General features: G+C 39.9%; 1 protein-coding gene across 10 annotated transcripts in view; it reads left to right on the top strand.

The window, feature by feature from the left end:
• The window catches only part of LIN28B (lin-28 homolog B), a 92,292-nt gene that overhangs the window by 54,299 nt on the left and 18,698 nt on the right, over window positions 1-19,295 (top strand). The window lies entirely within an intron of this gene.

Below are 19,295 nucleotides of genomic sequence, written 5' to 3'. Positions count from 1 at the left end.
ACCTACAAGATCGCCTAGTCCAACCATCCACCTACCACCAATAACCCCACTAAACCATGTCTCTCAACGCTATATCTAAATGTTTATTGACATTATTCAATATTCAATTATTCAATTCATTATTCTTGACATTCATTAACATAAGTTAATGTTTAGTCTCCAGAGATGCACTCATCTGTGCAACTGCAGCAGTTTGACTTCTGTTGTTTTACTTTACTCTCTGCGTCTGATGGCTTGACAAAGTTCTGTAATCCTCTTCACTATGAAGCTACCTGCACTTCATTTCCCAAGGACAGCCTTTCTGCCCAAACAAGCTTGTATTTTATGTGACTCTCATCTTTACCTGAATCTCCTTTTTCCTCATGACGTTGCCAAGCCCAGTATGTCATCACTGAGATCAAGGGGAAAATATGGCTTGTGAACATATAGCCTGTTCAGAGCATCCCAGCAGTCAAGTTTTCCCTGCAGTATGTGATTTACAGCATGACAGAGAAATGGCTCTCTTCCATTGCAAATTCTGGAACTAAGAATAGCTTGGGAAAGAGATGGTCATCTGGAAAGGAAGCATTGCCCAGCCTCTGGAAAATAGGGATCAGAAGCCTTTGGTGGATACAGATGAGCTCCGTTTGTCCTCACCCTCTGTTTAAAAGACTTCCTCTTTTTACTTCTTATCCTTTTCTCTTTTCTTTTTTTTTCTTGCTCTCTTCTTCTTTTTCTCATTATCTTGTTCTCGCTTTCTTTTTTTTTGTTCTCTTTTTTTTTTTTTTAATTAAGGACTGGAGTCAACATGATAGTTGTTCCTTTTTCACTTTCTTTGTGAAATCTGAAGACCATGAACAAAATTTATTGCTGCTGTAACAGATCAGAGTCAGTAACCACAACAAGGGGAGACTTTGTAAGCAGGACAAAGCTTGCTATTTGATTGGTCACCGTACCTGACCTCTCAGTGTTGTGTTGCATGCAGTGGCTGTGACAAATCTTTTTTTTTCTTTACTTTTTTTAAGGTAGGCTTCCAATATTCATAGCGTTATCATTGTTGTTGATGTTTTGTAATGTGGCAACAAAGGCCACAGTCATTATGCTGTTGTTCTGTTTGTTGCACATCTGTGTGTGAAGGAAGACAATCCTTGCTTCAAAAACCTCAAAATCTAAATTGACAGGTCATAAATAGACCAGGAAAAATAATGTATTTAAAGAGAGATGGATTTGAACAAATGTAAATATCTTTAGTGCACAGGATAGTCAGTGGAAGTGATACTTGTAGAATGTACTTTCACTGACATGTTTTCATATCTAAAGCATAGTTAAAATTGGACAGATATATCCTGGAAAACATTGTTGATGTTCCCCTGACTGTAAAGAAGGAAAAGTTCAGATTTACATTGAATTGAGTATGTGAACATAGGCAAAAACCCACCTGTGCCTTCAAAATTCTTTCTTTCAAGTGAGTAAGACTCCAAAAAAGCCAGAAACTTGAACTTTCTGAAGTAGCACTGATGTTATCTTCTGATGATGAACAGTGTCTTTCTTGAAGGAAGATAGTTTTGTTTAAACACCTAGCCAATAAAAAAAGTGCTTCTCCAATACGCACAGTGGAAAATTTCTTGTAAGATTTCTGTTCTGCTGTGAAAACTGCTTCCGTTTATGAAAGTTAATTCCATGTTCTGGTGTTCGTCTCTTTTCCACCTTATCAGAGTAATAGCATGAGGGGCCAGCCCCACTGCATGTTTTGGAACTTCTCTTGTTTAAGTGGATCCAGTAGCTGTTAGTGGTTAGTGGGCAGGATTCAGGGCAGAAGGAGAGAAAAGCAGAAATGGTTAGAGATATCAAAGATGGAAAGAGAAAGGGAAAAGCAAGCAAAATGTGAAGGGAGAGGGGAAAAAAAGCTGTGACGCTGAGGTTACCAGATGTTGCTGGTTTGTTGATTTTGTGGTATTTCTCCAATAGACTTGGTCTCTCCATAATTTGCAGAGTTGTTGCTGTGGGGACATTGCTGTGATTATAATTCCCTCTCAGTAGTACTGTTGGCCACATGAAGTTTATAACATTAAGTTGATAACAAGGTGAGGGAAAGGTATGTAATTGCTCACAGTTATACAGGCCACTTTGGCGTGTTTCTCAGCCTGCATGCTAACACGTACTAGTATGGGGAAGGGAAAGTCTTTTGTGGTCTGTGTGAAATGAAACTGTGGCCATAGGCAGCTGGCAGGCTTTAGGTTCCCAGACCTTACTTTAAGGTTTTGCAATATCCATTTGTTTTATATGGTTTTTTTTCAAAATATTAAGAGTAATTTGGACTAGGGCGGAGACATCTGAATGATACTCTGCTGGGATTTACATCTGACAGGTGCTGGGTTCAGAGCTGCCCTACTACAGTGTAAATGTGAAGGGGCAGCTCTTGGGGCTTGAATACCTAAGACACCCAGAGATTGAACAGGCTGCACAACAGGCTGCAGATCCTTTCTAGGTACACGTGCTGAACATGTGTTTTGCTTGGCTTCAACAGCAGTCTGACTTGGAGGTACTTTGTGCTGCTCTCCAAGAATGACCACCAGGAGCTGATGTGAAAAAGATAAAGCACTCTGAATTCCTGCCTTAATCATCTGCTCCATAACTTGTAGACAAGTCCATGAAATCTTGATTTAGAGTAGAACAAATGAAATCAAAACTTAGCCAGCCATCTTAAGATAAGGTTTGGAACAGGGGAAGAAGAGTTAACGTTTTGTTTTGGCTTTTTTTCCCCAAAACACTTCAGTGTTTGTAAGTAACCTAGAACAAAACTGTGTGAAGGACCATTTTATCATTCTGAATTTTATTTTTCTTTTTTTTTTAATATTTTTACCTGGAAAAATATTTTTTAGTATGGTAAATATTTAAATAATTTTTATCTCTGGGTCTTTGGCACAGTATTAACAGAGAAGAAGGGTGATGCTCACAGGACTAGAAGCTAGGATTATCTTTAAGACCTGAAAATATTATCCAGTATCTATAAATATTTCTGATTGAAACTCAAAGTTTGATACTCCTTCAGCAGAGAGTTTGTAGGGTTCTATCTGATTGGATTGGCACTTAGTTCAAGTGGAATATTTTGGAGAGGGGGAGGGTAACAAATTTTGTTTATTGTTTGGTTTTGAAGATTTACACCAAAACAGAAACAGTGAATCAAGAGGGAAAGGACAAGGAAGAAGTAAGGGTATAGCTCCGTTTCCTAATTGCAGTTTATGAAATTTCAGTCCTATGCTATCCTCCACTAACACCATACTTGTGGCTGAGATGCCTTCTAGCCCACATGAACTGCATCAGTAAGTGGTTTGGATTTAAACCTGTAGCAGATTGTGTGTTGCGAGGTTTTGATTTTGATGTGAAACATTCCAGTGACGTGTTTTACAGAACAACCCTGCAAGTAAAGCGTGAAGAAGGGAGTTAAGTCTGCTGGGAATTAAGTATTGCCTCTGAAAAGACTGTAACACTGAATTTTGTTCTAGAGCTGTGGCTAGTGAGATAGCCATGTTTCTGTAACTGAGTTGGTTAAGTAGTAATGAACACTGCTGCACAGATTTAACACTTCAAAAACCTTTTCCAATGTGGACAGTTGCTGATGAGAGAGAACTAAAAAAGAAGTGTTTTTTTTGTGTTAAGATGTATTAAATTATATTCTTTAGTAGTTCTCAGGCATGACAGAAAGCATAATTTCTGAATATTTCTAAATTGCCAGCTGAAATACAGCCACTTGAGGCAGGGGGCTGTATCAAATAATAAAATACTTCCCTGATGAACTGTCACTTAAAATTAGTTTGTGTCTGAGTCAGAAAATGAAGTCTGAAGGCATTCTGCAGATGAGCCAAAGTTTGATTATAATAAGAAAATCACAAGACTTTATCACATACTGCATCTTTAAGAGCTTACGTTCTGCACAAACAGCTCTTGGAGACGACAGCCCTGGGGTGTACTATTGAGAGCATCTGGGCTGAAGTTAGTAGAACTAGGAGTGCTGATGTAGGAAACAAAAGTTATGAGATACAGTCATCTCAGATTTCAGATTATATCCATTTCCATCTTCACTGGCTAAATCATCCTCAAGTGTCTAATTTAATTTTCGTAGACAAGCTTTTGATGGCTCAAGCTGAGCAGATTTTTGTGATGGATGTTGAATAACTGGGATGGTACAAACTAGGAAGGAGAACATGGAGCTGGTAGGAAATGGGAGAAACTCGTAAAAGCCATACTTAAAAGATGGTGGAGACGAGGAGGCTGGGTAGAGCCCTTCAGAAAGGGGCACTTCCACTCCTGCTGGTCTCACCCCTCTGCCAGCCCCAGCGTGCAGCTGTCCCCTGGGAACCCACTTCAGGCCCTGCCATAGCATCAAAGGGCACCAGGGTGAAACAGGGCAAAGGAAGTGAGAGAGAGCAGCTGCACTGAGGATGGATGAAAACCTCACAGCTTTTCCCTTCAACGCAAAATGGTGTCAGCACCTAACTGTCAAAGGGCTGAACTTTACTGCTTCTGTCCTAGGTAGACAGTGTGTATACTTCTGACCTTTTCTAAAGAGGAAACTGGCAGAGGAGTCATGCAATTCCGTGCACATTTCTTCAAAATACAGCCTTGCAAAAGGACAGTACCCAAGGATGGCATGTCAGAGTTTAAAATGTGAACACCTCCTTTTCCCTGACTGTCTTTCAATTAGTTTTAAATAGTAAGAATTTTTCTTTCCAGTTTTCATTCTTCTTTTTGCTGTTTTTCAAGTGTAGTGTGTTTTGTTAGCTGTTTGCTTTTTCTGAGCTTCACAGGGATTATGTTGCACGTGGGGATTGTGAAGACCACCGTGGTTTTTGTTCTTTTACATAAAAACTGCCATGTGAGGTGAGGTCCCTGTGGCTTAGTACGCTGTTTCCAACAGGAGCAAGTACCTAGGAAGAGACTGTAGGAAATAAGAAAGTTTGGTTGTCCATCTCTAACATTTAGATGTTCAGGCATCTCTTCACTATCAACACCTAATCTGCACAAGATGGTTGGATGGTGCCTTAGGTACCTGAGAAGAGCTGTACACAACTTATTTTTTGATCCTTAGGCAAAATTTGAGATTATTTGTACAGAAACTTAGATAGTTAAGAATTCGCACTTCCTTAGGTAATAAACCAAACCTTAGGTGATAAACCAAAGTGAGATGTCCTTTCCTAAATGATCTTATTTTTCTTACTTTCTAGCTATGCCATAATAAGCCACCGAACGAATACGAATTACAAGAGTAATTCAGCAGCACGATGCTGCTAGCTTTAAAACAAACAAACAAAAAACATTAAAAAAAACCCCAAACCTGAGAACTTTGCACTACTGCACGTACTTTCAGATGCTTAAGTCTTTGCTGGACTATAATCATTAGGGAAAAATGTACTTGGGGAGTTCTGTGCTTTCTCCTGTATGTAGGCTAACCACTTTTTGGGAGATGTAACAGCAGTCCTGTTTTTTTACAGGAGTGGAGTAAAACCAGAGGGCTTAATTAAGAGAGTTAAAAATAGGAAACTTAAAAATAGCTGTCACTTGGTGTTTTGGAATGGAGGCTTGAAAGCTGGCTTGGAGATGGATCTCTAGGGCAGGGGGTTAATCTTCCCTCGTCTTTGTGCAGAGCCATCCAAGTCTAAGTTACAAGCCTCTGAGAAGTGTTACTGCATATATTCATTAGACAGCCCTTGTTAAAATCTCTAAATCATCCATCTGTGTTTAAGTGAGCTGAGCAGCCATAGACTGGCTGCATACCAAGTACACAGGCATGCTTCCAGGACGCAGCATGTCCAATGTGATGAGAACAGAATCGTATCTCCAAAACTGGGTATTTTCTTCAGCAAAAGGTGAAAGGAAGATGGCTTAAGATCATGAATACAAAACAACTGCCGCTAACCAGAGTGTATAGCACCCAGCATCTGTGGACAGTACGCTGTTTGGCATGATTTTATCTTCAGACTGGTGTGTTACACATGAACTTCAGTCTTCTGTAAGTGCCAGCTGTAGGAGCTATGGAAGAACAAGGACCCAGAGCAAGAGCACAAGCAGGAAACCCTTACCTTTCAGAAGAAAACAAGCCTTCGCTCACATAGCTTCTACCCCCAGGTCTAGTATGCAGTAGTGGGAGTTGCTTCCTCAAAAGATGATGACTTTCTCTTCCTGCCTACTTCCGTTACTCTAGCAGTTGCAAACCAGGATACAAAGCCGAAAGATCAATTATTGAAATGTTGGGCTAGGCAAAGGAATGTTATAGTTGTGCAGAATAATACATGCATTATTAGAATAAATGTTTCTGTTTTTCAGAAGACTCTTAGGAAATCACATTCCAAATTTCAGGTTTATAGAACGTTATTTAATTTACAAAGCCAAGTGCCCACAACCTTAGTATGGTCCCTAACAAGCTGCAGTGCCCCTAGACCCAAGACCAGTTAGTTATTTTGGGGTACCCAGGCACAGTGCTGTAGAATGCTGCATGGCAATGCAGGCATTTCCTCATTCGTTGAAAAGGCTGCTTTTTATTTCACATGTTTTTAACTATCAAATTCACCAGAAGGCAGCTTGAAAGTAAGGGCTGTTTTTCAGATCCCGTGCTACTCGTAAACTCCCATGGCCATGCTGTGCTTCAGCCTAATTGCTCAGGTGAAGGGAGGAATTGGGCTTTGCAGTCAGGCACAGGAATCAACAAAACACAGTAAAATATATAGTTCCTTTCAGTCATACGTTCCTTCTGGTAGGGCTATTCATGTGTTTCAAGTGAATGCAAATTTCTATGCTGAAGGAAGAGCTGGAAACCTGGTGGCAGGTTTGAACGTTTTTTGCCAAGTGGTGTCTAAGGCTAATTTTCTTCATTAGAAGCTTGCAGTAAGAACGGAGTAGAGTGTGAATAAAGTTGCCTGTGATATCTGTATGAGTTCACAGTTGAGAAGAAATAGGCCCCAGATTTTCCGTAATGTTTGTAATAAATACAAATTTGTTGCTAAAGTAAGTAGATAAAATTCCGAGGAAGTACAAGGAACAGATGAAGCGAGTAGGTTGGTGTCAATTTTATACAGCCTCGTGTAGAGTAAAGCTATCCCTGCACAGCAGATGGGTTGCTTAAGTATATACACTGTTTTCAGAATGCAGAATGTTTTTCTTTAATTGGATGTCTTCTTGGGCCTTGTGTTTTCAGAGTATTTCACCACCTTTCATCAAGGGATGAGCCGTCTCCCATTTACAGTAAAACACCAGCATACATTTAAGCCTTTGCTGTGGTGTTCTCTTGAATCCGATGATCAAACTGGAATATTCACTTTGGGTCTGGAGGAGCAAATTGCTTCAGAGTATCGTGGACATCTAAGCTTTTTCAATATGCCAGGCTGCAAAAAGCTGCTTAGTGAATGAAACTCTGGAGCTGCAACCTACAGAAGAATGGGAGTAACCTTTTCAGCTGCTCCAATTTAATATGCTGCTATTATGATCAGCTGCTGAGATGCTGTTGCAGTTGGAGGAGCTTATGATGATATTCCATACCCTGTTCACCTTTTAGGAGTGTAATTCTTCTGGTAGCACTTGCTTGTTTTCATGTTAGTTGGACAGGCACGTGCTTTAGTGATGATAGGTTTCTTTGTTTTGAGGAGATTTTGAGGCAGGATGAGTTAATTCATATAATTAATGGCACAAACAAATATTTTGGTTTTACATTCTGTGTATATTTTGAACAACTTCAAAACTTTGAACAACTTTAAAAAAAAAAAAAGCACTACTGTTTGTTTCAATAAGAGGACAGTTAAGATTTCCCTACTGAAAAGCTCTTTTCCTCGTCATCTCATGAGAGCTCATTTTGCACAGAGAATAATACCATTAATTCAAGAGGAAAGAAATGAAGACTTCACAAAACAGATACCAACTGCTTTTCTAGTCCTGTAGTAATGATTCGCCATATCGCAAGGAATTTGGAAGCAAGAAAGAATCAAAGAGTTGTACATTTGGGAATTTTGCGTAACCGAACAGAGATTGCGTTATGGACTGTATGTTAGTTTCAGTAAGTGCAAAGCATCATTTCAGTTTCTAAAAATCTTGCTAATATAACTGATGTTTTCTTCCTTAATTCAAATTTCTTGCGGTTTAGGTCCTTACTACTATATTAATATACTACTTTCAAGTAGAAAAGAATAAAGAAAAAGTGTGTATACATTTTCAGGGGCCAGTTCAGTAAGTACTTGAGCCTGTGCTTTGAAAGGAATAGGGAAGAGGACATTATTTTAAAAGATTTCCCTGGTTGTGGAGATTTCTTTCTAATCTGATGTTGACCTGACCTACAGATCATGCTGCTTTTTTCTCATGTGTTGCTGTATGTAACTATCAGCCAACTGAGAACAGAACTGCTTGCAGCAGGACAAACAGTTCTTCAAAAAAGATGCATGCAATCTGCTGTATTGCACTAGAAAAATGGAGCCCCAAATCCATTTTATTTTAGAAAAACAGTTGCATTTCTGTGCTTTTTTTGATGTGTTGCACTCCAGCATCACCTAGGAAATGTACTGAAGGCACATAATAAATATATAAACCACACCAAAGATTGTAATAGTGATTCCAGATGATGGAGAAAGAAATGCCATCGTGAGTAAAATGCCAGGAACTTGAAAGTTGGACAAAACATAACTACAGCCTAGCTGCTAAGTGAAGCATTCCTAAAACATTGCCTTTGATTTACCTATGTTGGTGAATCTGAAGCTTTTCCAAAGAAATAAAAGTTCTGGAACCCTTTAATACAATAATACAGTAATATAATTCCAAATTGCTGCAGCTGTTTCTTTTATTAGCTGTGGCTTCGTGTTTCTGTCCTTGACGCTTAAAGATCAAACCTGCTTAAATATGAATCATTTATAAATGTGCATTTACTTCAATATCTTATTTTGTCAAGAAGCTCAGCAGTTCATTATGTAAGAGGAATGTGTCACAGAGGTAGTCATCCCTGGAGTGGTGCAGTCACATTGCAGTTATTCCCTCTGTGCCCCCCTCAGCTCTGTGAGTGTGCCTACAGTGTGCTGGAGTTCTTCTCAAACAGGCAATAAGACATATGCTATGTCCTGAAAAAAACACGTAGTTTTAAGGGCATGTTTGCACCAGGAAAGGTAGTTTTATTTAGGCAAAAAGTGTGAGGTCCTCCATCCAGAAGTAGCAGAACAGAATGTGAATTTGCAGTTGCTTCTTCTGATTATAGGAAGCTTGTCAGAGAAGAAAAAGTGGAGCTCAGAAGGATCCTTCAAGCTGGGTGACTGGGACAAGATGATTTTGCAAGGTCAATGAATAGGGAAGAGATTAGGAAGGAATAGGGACATGCAAATGAAGACAGACTTGAGGAAGGTCAGGGATGAGACGGAAGAGAAGAGTTTGAGGAGGAGAGAAGAAACTCAGACTCTGGGCTGAGGGGAGGATACCATTGAAGACTGTCATATGAGAAACAGATTTTCCCAGCCTCCAAGTTGTCATCTGAAAAGTTGATAGGGAAATTTTCAGGGAGTGGAAAGAGATCAGAACTGAATCAGTTTCCTCCCTTTTGAAAGATTGCTGTGCTAAGTCAACAGCTAATGTTAAGGAGCTGAATCTGAGGTGGGAGCGAAGCACCTGCTTTACAGTCCTTTGATGACTCAGGTGATTCCAGCGTATCTGTTCTTGCCAATCTGAAATGAAAATGGCCAGCTTTCTTTTGATGTAGCCCAGGATACAGTTGGCCTTCAGGACTGCAGGTGCTTGCTGTTGGCTTGTGTCACCTTTTCATCCACCAGAAACCCCACGTCCTTCTCCACAGAGCTGCTTTCAGTGAGTTTTCCCAGTCTGAACTCAAGTCAGAACCGTGACCAAGGTGCAGCACCTTGTACTTGGCCTTACTGAACCTCATGGTCACGTAGGTCCACTTTTCAAGCCTGTCCAGGTTTCTCTGGATAGTATCCCTTCCTTCTATCAACTGCGTCACTCAGATTGATGTCATCTGCAAACTTGCTAAGGGTGCACTCAATCCCACTGTCTAGGTTCTTGTTACAGATGATACAGAGCACCGGTCCCAAAACAGACCCCCGAAGAAAATTCCTTCCATTGCTGTTTATAACTCTTGTTTTCTGGTCCCTTCACTGGCATTGTTGCTCTTCTCTGCACATGCTCGAGCAACTCAATATCCTTCTCATAGTGGAGGACCTGAAACTGGACCTGGCATTTGAGGTGCAGTCTAAGCAGTGCTGCTTTCGAGAGGCAGTCGCTTCACTAGTCCCGCTGATGACACTGTTTCACATGCAATCCAGGATGCTGTTGGCCTTCTTGGCCGCTTGGGCACACTGCTGACTTGTCTTCAGCCCACTGTTGACCAGAACCTCAGATCCTTTTCTGCTGAACAGCTTTCCAGCAGACTTTTCACTGTTTCCTGAGCTTGTGTTGCTGAATCAGGATGTTATGACCCAAATTCAGGACCAGGCACTTAAGTGTTGCTGAACATCATGTGATTAGACTGAAAGAATACCAATGCCGCTGTATTGTGTTCAAAATTTAGGTGATTTTCTGTGTGAGTCCAGGCATTGAATAAGCTTATAGGCTAAAGAAGTGGTGTAAAATTACCATGTTCACTTCCAAGAAGTAAGTGAGAAAAGACCATGCTGGACACCTAGCACGCTGTCCTATAGTTCAGGCAGTTACTACAATGTAAATTATTTCTTGCTCTTTGAACACTGAATTTGTAGGTAAAGGGTAGAAATTAGCCTGAGTGCCCTTCTGACTAACAGCTAGGTTGCTAGTTGCTTATCTTTGAAAGCCTACTGAGACACTGTCGGAAAAGGATGAAGGGACTGATTTCACGTGTGCGTAAAAGAACAGAGGTGGCTGTAGCAGAGCTGAAGAAATAGCAAGCCAAGGTTGGCAGTATTGATGAAGTAGATGGAGCTGGGTTTGCTCAGTAACAGACCCAGGGAATGGTTAAGGAGGAAAGAATTGTGAAGGGTCACTGTGAAATATGGGAGTGAGCTAAACAATTTCTTGTCTTTGATCTCCGTTCATTTATAATCTTATAGGTATTGAGTCTCCTGGCACTATATCTTTTACAATGAATAGTTGAAAGTAAAATAAAAATCATTTAAATTGCAGCAGTCTTGTGCTGAATGGCTTTCTTTAGCCTAGAAGTTACTTGGAGTTTTACTCTTCTAGCCATTAGACAGCTTAAATGCTGGACATTTAATTTACTTCAGACAGCTCTGAAAACAATAGCAAACCACAGACTGCTCTTATTTCTTTGTTTGCAATTAATGTTGCAACAGCTTTTGCATCAAAGTTTAACCAGAACACTTTGATTTCTCAATGATAAATGGATATCTTCTGATCAATATAGAAAATTGAAATAGCTGAACGGTTCAAATTCAGCTTCAGATTTGCTAGTGTTGAAAATCGATGCCTCTGCCTTTCTGTTGTGCTAAACTAATAATACAAAACAAAGAGAATAGTGTGCGTGTCAGTGCGTCTGTGCAATGAGATTAATTGTTCCATAAAATGAGGTGGTTTTGTTTCTTCTGTTAATAGGAGGGAATCATCAGTAGTAGTTGGCAATAGGGTTAGAAATTGTGTATAACTCATATATAAAGAAAAGTCTTATTTATTTACCTTTTGAAAGGTTTATTTACGTTTTTTCCCCCTTAGTTATTTGTAGAAAAAACTATTTCTTTCTAATGAGTATTTCAAAAATCTTTGATTTCTTGTTGATTTTGGACTTTGGTATATGTTGGGAGAATCACGGTTATCAGCTCATGTAATTGCTGCTGGGAATATGTGCCTGCCTCTTCTCTTAATAATTGCTAAAAATGCGCTAAGCACTTCCGTTTTTCTAAGTAAAGAAGGAATCCACAAAATGTTTTAATTTACTTTTTGTTAAATAGTGCTGTGGAATTTTATTAAATTTGAGATTATTAATCACTTCAGTTCTAGAACTTTTGTCTTGTGTACATTGTGTAAACTACAGATTTTACTTTGAGCTCAGAAATGAATTGTTCTTGCTATCGTATTTCTAACTCACTGGAACCTTACAAAGTTATTGTTTCCCCTTACAATCTATACATTTCATTTATGCTTAGAAAAGAAATGTCTGGCATGTTTTTGGTGTTTTTTTTTTAATGAGAGCTGTACTCCCATTGTCCAAACAAGCAGCAAGGAATCTGTTGTATAGCTGATTACAACAAGAAAATGAGGGAGCAGTCTCGCCAATAATCATTAAATTTATATAAACTGGTGCTGTTTAATTTTCTCAGTTGGTTACACTTTACCTTCATTCTTAAAAGAAAACAAATATTTTAAAATGCCTGTTGTGGAAAAATATTACTTTAGAATGTGAAGATTATAGACATTTACAACATACCTTGTAGATTTCCATGGCTTAAAGATGCAGACTCGCAATTCTCTCCTGTCTAGAGCTTTTCGTTTTTATCTTTGAAGTTTGGTCATTATTCTGTGTTGGTGCCATTGTTTTTATTTTTGTATCCTACAGAAATTAATTTATATTGTATCACATCTAGTCTTTCTTTTTTTTTTGTTTTTTTAGAATAGTTGTGAATGTAACATATCAACAAGTTTATATTTTTTATGGTTTGTGGAGCTGGATTTTGGAATTTGCTTTTTTAGTGGTTCTTTTGTGGAAGAGAAATCTTTCAGGCATGAATTGATAGTCCAGATCTTTTGAGGTCTGTCTGTGCTAACCTATGACCTCTGTTCTTACAAGGTCAACATCTGAGGGCAGGAGATTAAGGCAGTTAAAAGATTGGAATGGGAACTGGAATGGAAAAATTAGCCAGCACATTTTGGGTGGAAAACATCAAAGTCATCAAACAATTTGCTTATTTTAAACTCAGTTTAAGGGTAACAAGCTAATTGTACTATGTTTGTTGACGCAAGCAATTTATATTATTTGAGGAGATTAACTGAAGAATTTTTTTATTGGAGAAATGTAATGTCTGCTCAGTATAAATGTGCTAAGTATTTTGTATAGTAAATGCCTTTGACCAGCTTTTTTTGGTTTAATAATTCAAGATCTGATTCCTAGAGTCTCTGTACTTAATTAGCTGCATTTCTTACAAGCAGCAGTAGTAAGTGCTGGAAATCTGAATCTTCCTTGTGGCCTGCTGAAGACCCGTCATGCTTATTGCAGAGTACAGGTGCTGTTTGTACATGAGAAAAAGTTATGACTCTGATGCATAAAAACATTGGCTATCATCTCTTTTTTGTTGTAGCTTTTCAAATGTGAATTCCTTTTCAATGCAAACTTGTCACCAAGGAATGTTCTTTCACAGATTATAAATGGATTTGAAAGAAAATGGTCTGTTTGTTCTTGTCTGTCATAGTTCAAAATTCATTAGTTTGTTTTAAAAGAATGAGGACTTAATCTTTCATTAGTACAATCGATTTCAAAGATGATATTATCTAGAAAAAGACAACTTTCCACATGTGAAAATTAGGTGAGTTCAGGCTTATATGTGTATATATATATACACACACAATCATATTTTTGTCTTGCTTGTTTGAAGTGCATATGAAAGGGGTTTCAGTGTCACATGCAAAGAAGGGCTGTGTGTTTTGTTCTGCAGTCCCACCTAACAGAAAAAAAGGCTATGGATCTTATGTTCTGACTAATAGATTCTGTATGGATTCTGGCGCTACTCCGATAGCTACATCTGCTAATTAAATTAAAGCACTATAAAATACAGCTAAACTGAGGAGACAGCCTCAATCTGCAACTCAGTCTCTGATCTTCGCATATTGTCATTGTCCGTTTGATGGTAAATAATAGGACATACGTGAGATTTAAACACCTTCTCAGGCTTACAACTTTCCAAACAGTTCACACGAAGGCTGAAACCTTCCTTTCGCATTTTTTAGCTCTGACCGCACCTGAGGGGAATGGAGAAAAAATTATCACCCTAATTTTTTTCCCCTCTTTCACGGAGGAAAAAGAAGGGAAAGCAGGAGGAGCTGCAGTGGGCTGCAGCAGACCTCAGACCATTCCCACAGATGCTGCCACCCTTTGGCTTCCTTCCTGCCATCTCACTGGGCTGCTGGAGAAGCTGCACCAGCTGTGAAGGCTGCCACAGCCACTGTGCCCCACAGCCCTGGGAGAGCCACAGGCATGGCATGTGGGAGGCATGGGGAAACAGGGAGTGTTTGGGTGGGCAGGAACAGTCCTAAGGGCTGCTTAATCTCAGAGTCTGCTCCCTGGTTGAATTCTGAGGGTAAAATGAGGTTGCTTCCGATCAGCCATTTTGTGACACTTGCCAGCCCTCTCTGTGGTTAAATAAGTAGGCAGGATGGGCAGGTGCTGAGCTAACGCTGTTATAGAGAATGACTTTGGTTACTCACTTGTGAGGTGTAATAAGTACAGTGAGATATACATTTTTTTTTAATCTGGAAAACCCACTTTCAAGGATTTTTGTTGGAAGTGTGTATCCTCTAGTAGTGATTCAAACATCCTGGCCATGAGCCTGCTTTTCTTAGTTATCTTTTGGACACCCTTTAGAAGTAATTTATAGATAACTAAGATCCCTATAATGGAGAGTGGGGTGCCCGAGGTTTTGCGTCCCTTAATTTCTACCTCCATGTACAAAGAGCTGCCCCCCAAGTTTGGTAGGCAGTAGCTTGCAAGACAGAGTAGATAGTTTGCTGAGTTAGAGAGAAAGGGAATTCAAAACAATTTTTGTATGACTTAGAAATTATATTTGACTTTTCATGATGGAACCTTGCTTCACATTTGCTTTTTCTGTGTGAAAAATAGGTAGACAACATTCCTCAGTTTTCTTGTATGTTCTTTTCACAACAAAAATTTGCTGCTTATTCTGACGAGTTTTGTCTAGCTTACTGCAGATAACATTTTCAGGCTTATGTGCTTGTGAAGGTTGAAATTTCTGCCAGTGCAGCTGCTCCAATAGATTTCTGCCTGCAGACTCACTGCGCTCTTGGAATCAATGTCTCCAAATAATTTGCCTCAGCTGAGTCATTTCCTTGCCACGAACTGCCATGAAGAGACAGTTTCTTCTGCTTTGCTTTCTAGGGTTTAGCCTGTACTGCCCCCATTCTTTTCAAAATAAGAACTCATCAGAAAATACCTTTTGTAATAATGCAGTCAAGTTCAGAGGGTTTCAGAAATCTGAATTATCGGTGGTCTTCTTAGTTGAAGTGGCTGTTGGTTTTTGTATTTCTCCTCTCTTTGTAGCTTCTAATTTGAATGAAAAGCCAACAAAGAGTCATATTGCTTTTCTTTGTGAGCGTAGTTGTAATTGTTCTCCAACCACCAGGTGAACTTGAATGTCTGTGAGATACTTCAGATGATGGCTATCCATAAAATCTTTACAAGTACATCCAGGTATATACAAACTGTTACATCTTTTTTACTTAGTGATCCCCATTTCTTGCTTAATTCTTGTGTAACATATGAATTAATATGAATTAATCAAATTTGAATTTGGCAGAATAATAATAGTCTTTGATGTAAAGTTAAGATGCATTTTATAGAAGGTTGGCTTCAATTATGAAAAATGTACAAAAAATATTTTGTACATTTATATTGTATATATATGTTGCATACTCTTGTTTTCGTATTTGCATCCACGCATACATTAGATTTATAAAAGGTTGCTCTAGCTGAAAGATTACTTAAACAGTTCAGGTCAGTATGAGATGTACACACTGATGACCTCATCAATTCAAAAAAGTAGTTTTTATAGTTGCAAGGTAAATCTGACACAACAGATCAATGCTTTTTTCTTATGCTGACAGCCATATTCCCCTTCTACTCCAGACTTTCACCAGGTGAACCAGGTAGTCATGTAATAAATCAATTCTGTGGAACATGGTGAATCCCGGCTTCGTAACCTGGCTTAGTTTATTGCAGTCACTTGTAGCTAAGATCATGCATGGCTGGCTGCAAAAGGTGCTGCTTGTGTTGCATTAGTAGGACATGTTCTAACCAGCCAGCAGTCCCTAATCTGTGTCATACGGTGTGCTCTGTTCTCCCAATTCTCTCTGTTGGTGCATCCCAGAGTGCTTTATTGTGCATAATTTCTGTATTGCAGGATATTCTATGATTCTGTGATATGATGTTAGGCAGAATGCAGCTATACCAATGTATCTGTATTATCTTACTCTCGTATACTAGGCAGCAGCAGAAGTAGCGATGTAATGACATTGCATCTTGCCTGTGTAAGGTCAATTGAGAGTTTTCACAAACCTGCAAACATTTTGTGAACTACAGATTATAATTTATACTGTACGTGAAAAAGTCTATGAAACGTAAGGTGCTATTTGTACTTGGAATTACTCATGATGCTGTACACACAGTAATCACTGTAGTGGAAACATCCATCTGCTATAATGAGATGCCGTGTTGGGAACGGGATACCGCCATGTTCCCTTTCAGTGGTAGCAGGTGGTAAATTTGCTTTAGCTTGCATATTTTGTTACACTGTAGAGGACTGCAGTTTGTGGCATATAAATCCATTTTCAATTAACTTGAAATTGTGTTTTTCTTTTTTAAAGCAGATTCTTACTTAGTTAAGAAAGATTCCACAAGGACTGATTTGTGTATAAAGATTTAAATCTGTTTCCAAAAAAAAAAACAAAAAAAAACCCCACAACAGTGTTGTACTAAAGGATAGCTTGAGTTTGTTTACAAATGCTTGTTTCCTTGAAGAATCTAGCTGTGACCTCTGCAGTGGGTCACACACATTAGTAGTATAAAAACTCAGTGTGATGATGAGGAGCAGAATCAGGATAGAAGTGAAAGTGGGAGGTGTTAAGAACTGGAAATGAAGTAAATGAGATCACTGGATAAGCTGTTTGTGGGGTTGGGGTTGACAGGCTTGCAGAATAGGGGTGGGCAGTGATCTGCTCTTTGTGGCAGGTAGTGGAGGCGAGGCTGGCATGCAGGGAGTGAGGGGCTGGTTCTCTCGGATGTGTATGGACTGTTGGAAGACAGAGGCTGCGTGGTGTGTGTGCTGCTGCTGTGTGGGATGTGGGTGTCTCCAAGGACCGCTCTGTGACTTTCCCTTTATGCCCTTCCAGGCGGGCTGCTCTGGTGCCGCTGCCAAATGCACGTGAGGGCTGAGACTGCTGGCACTGCCTGGCAGTATGGCTGGGAGGACTCTCCTGAGGATGCTGTAATAGATACAGCCCTGGAGACCTGTTGGCAGAGTCTGCCAATAACTTAATTTTGCCTGTGCTGCAGGCTCTGTCTGCGGTGAAAGAGAGCCTCCGTGGAAGAGCTGCAGGCCTGCAGCCTGGCCAGGCTGACATTCCCCTGCAGCTAGATGGCTGTGTGCCCCTCAGCAGATGGGCAAGCTGTGGAGGTAGCCCTGGCCCTGACCCCAGGCCATGCCCTTTCTCAGGGGGAAGTCAGACAGATTACTTCAGAATTGGACATTTACTTAAAATTTCTTTTGTCAGTAACTTCATGCGTGATGGAGCTCTTAAAAGTGTGCATTAAAAGTGTACATTTAGGTTATTGTCAATGGAGTCCTTGGGCATCCTGAGATTACTTTTTCCTTTGTCTGTGCTTGTAAATCATTTATGCTTTATGATCAAAATTATAACCGTTCCACCAGCCAGTTCTGTATATCATGCCTGTGTCAATTACTACACAGCCATGTCTTGGGATTCTTCCTCTTCACATGCTTAGATCCTCTGGGAATCCAAAGCTAATTTTAAACAATGTAGAACCCAGGCTTGCCAAAGCTATCCCCAGAGATTTCCCCAAAACTCATCAGTTATTGCTACTTATTTGTCTCCAGTGTGCAGCATATGCTGAAGAAACACTGGTCTCCCAAATAACAGGGAGATAGGGAGCAGGTGACACCTTGCAACAGCAGCTCGGCACCTGGTTCATTTGTCTGCAGACCTGTGAACAGCTCGGCATGAAACATGTACTTCCTGCTTGAAGTCTTCCCCACAGCACAGAAGTGCCCTCAGGTATCCTGGTGATGGATTGTGTTGGGAGTGCAAAACCCCAAAAGGAGCTGAGTTTGGCCCAGCCGAAAGGCTGGAGGTGCTAACAGGCACTGGGGGCTGTTGCAGACAAGGCTTGTGCTGTTCAGGGTGTCCGTGTATGACCACCAGCAAAACATGTATAAAAGATCCATCCCATTGCACATCAGTTCCCTGCAAGAACAAAGTGCTGTGTTGTTAGCAGAGCTGCACCTTTTGGTTTTCCTGATCAGAGAAAGAAAATAGAGTGGGGAAACCCAAATCCTACCTATTTTAGATGCTTTGATGCCACCTCACCGTTAACTTATCCATTAAACTGCAGCATGAGGTGGGGAGGTGAGAAGTGAGGCTCTCATAAGCAAATTGTTTATGCTTATAAGATTTACCGGGAAGTCTGCACCTGGCCAGGAGCGCTTCAGACATCCTGTCTGCCTGGAGGAGAGCCTTTCGGTGCTGCAGTGACCAGGTTAAATTCACTGCTAACTTCTAGTTTGGAGGTTGCATATGAACGAGCGATGCACGTGTGATGGTTACTTCTCAGCTCCCTTCCTTCCTTTCAGCTGTTGCTCCTCAAAACTTGCAAAATCCGAGCAGCAGGCTTTCAGGAGTGCAGCGTATCGTGTTATCTCAGCTCTTCCTTCCCCACCAGCTTCCTCTAAGCAATCTGTTTATTTTTTTCTGCCTCTGTTGCATTAATTTGAAGTGCTGTGAATGATGTGAAAACAATAGGAGATGCATATTAAAAGTAGTATTTCCTGTTGTAGTGTTCTGGTATTTCACATCAATCCTAATGTTTTCAGTGTGGTATGGTTTCAGGTTTAAACGCAATAAAATGGTAACCAGTCTTAGGATAGAGCTGATTAAAACTAAATTCACACACCATAGCAGAAACAGTATTCTTATCCTCTACTTTTTCTAAGCATCAATGATAGAGTGTTTCTTTGTAATGCAGAGAGGAGTTCATGTTTCGGGTTTCTTGGTGACCCTTCTTCAAAGGAAAATTTTTTACTGAGTGGAACAGTAGGATTATATGAATCAGGACTTAAAGCTAGTAGTACTGTGATGCTGAAAAGTGTTCTGAAGTATCAGTAACGTATACTTCGTGAAGCCCGGTGTATAACCCACTAAATGTTGTGTTTTCTAGGCTTCCAAAAAAGGATAGTGAATATTCCCCAATGCTTCCAAACATGCTTATTTTCCTAGTCTTTACTAGGAACGAGTGAATTTTCAACATGTACTCATAACTACTGAACAACTCTGAAAGTATTTCATTAAATGTTAATTTGCTAAGTTGAAATTGCAAACCAGTTTTATTGCTA

Source organism: Numida meleagris, chromosome 3 (assembly GCF_002078875.1).
Source record: "Numida meleagris isolate 19003 breed g44 Domestic line chromosome 3, NumMel1.0, whole genome shotgun sequence".
Taxonomy (NCBI): domain Eukaryota; kingdom Metazoa; phylum Chordata; class Aves; order Galliformes; family Numididae; genus Numida; species Numida meleagris.
The sequence above is the reverse complement of the archived record's forward strand: the minus strand, read 5'-3'. Positions and strand labels throughout refer to the sequence as shown.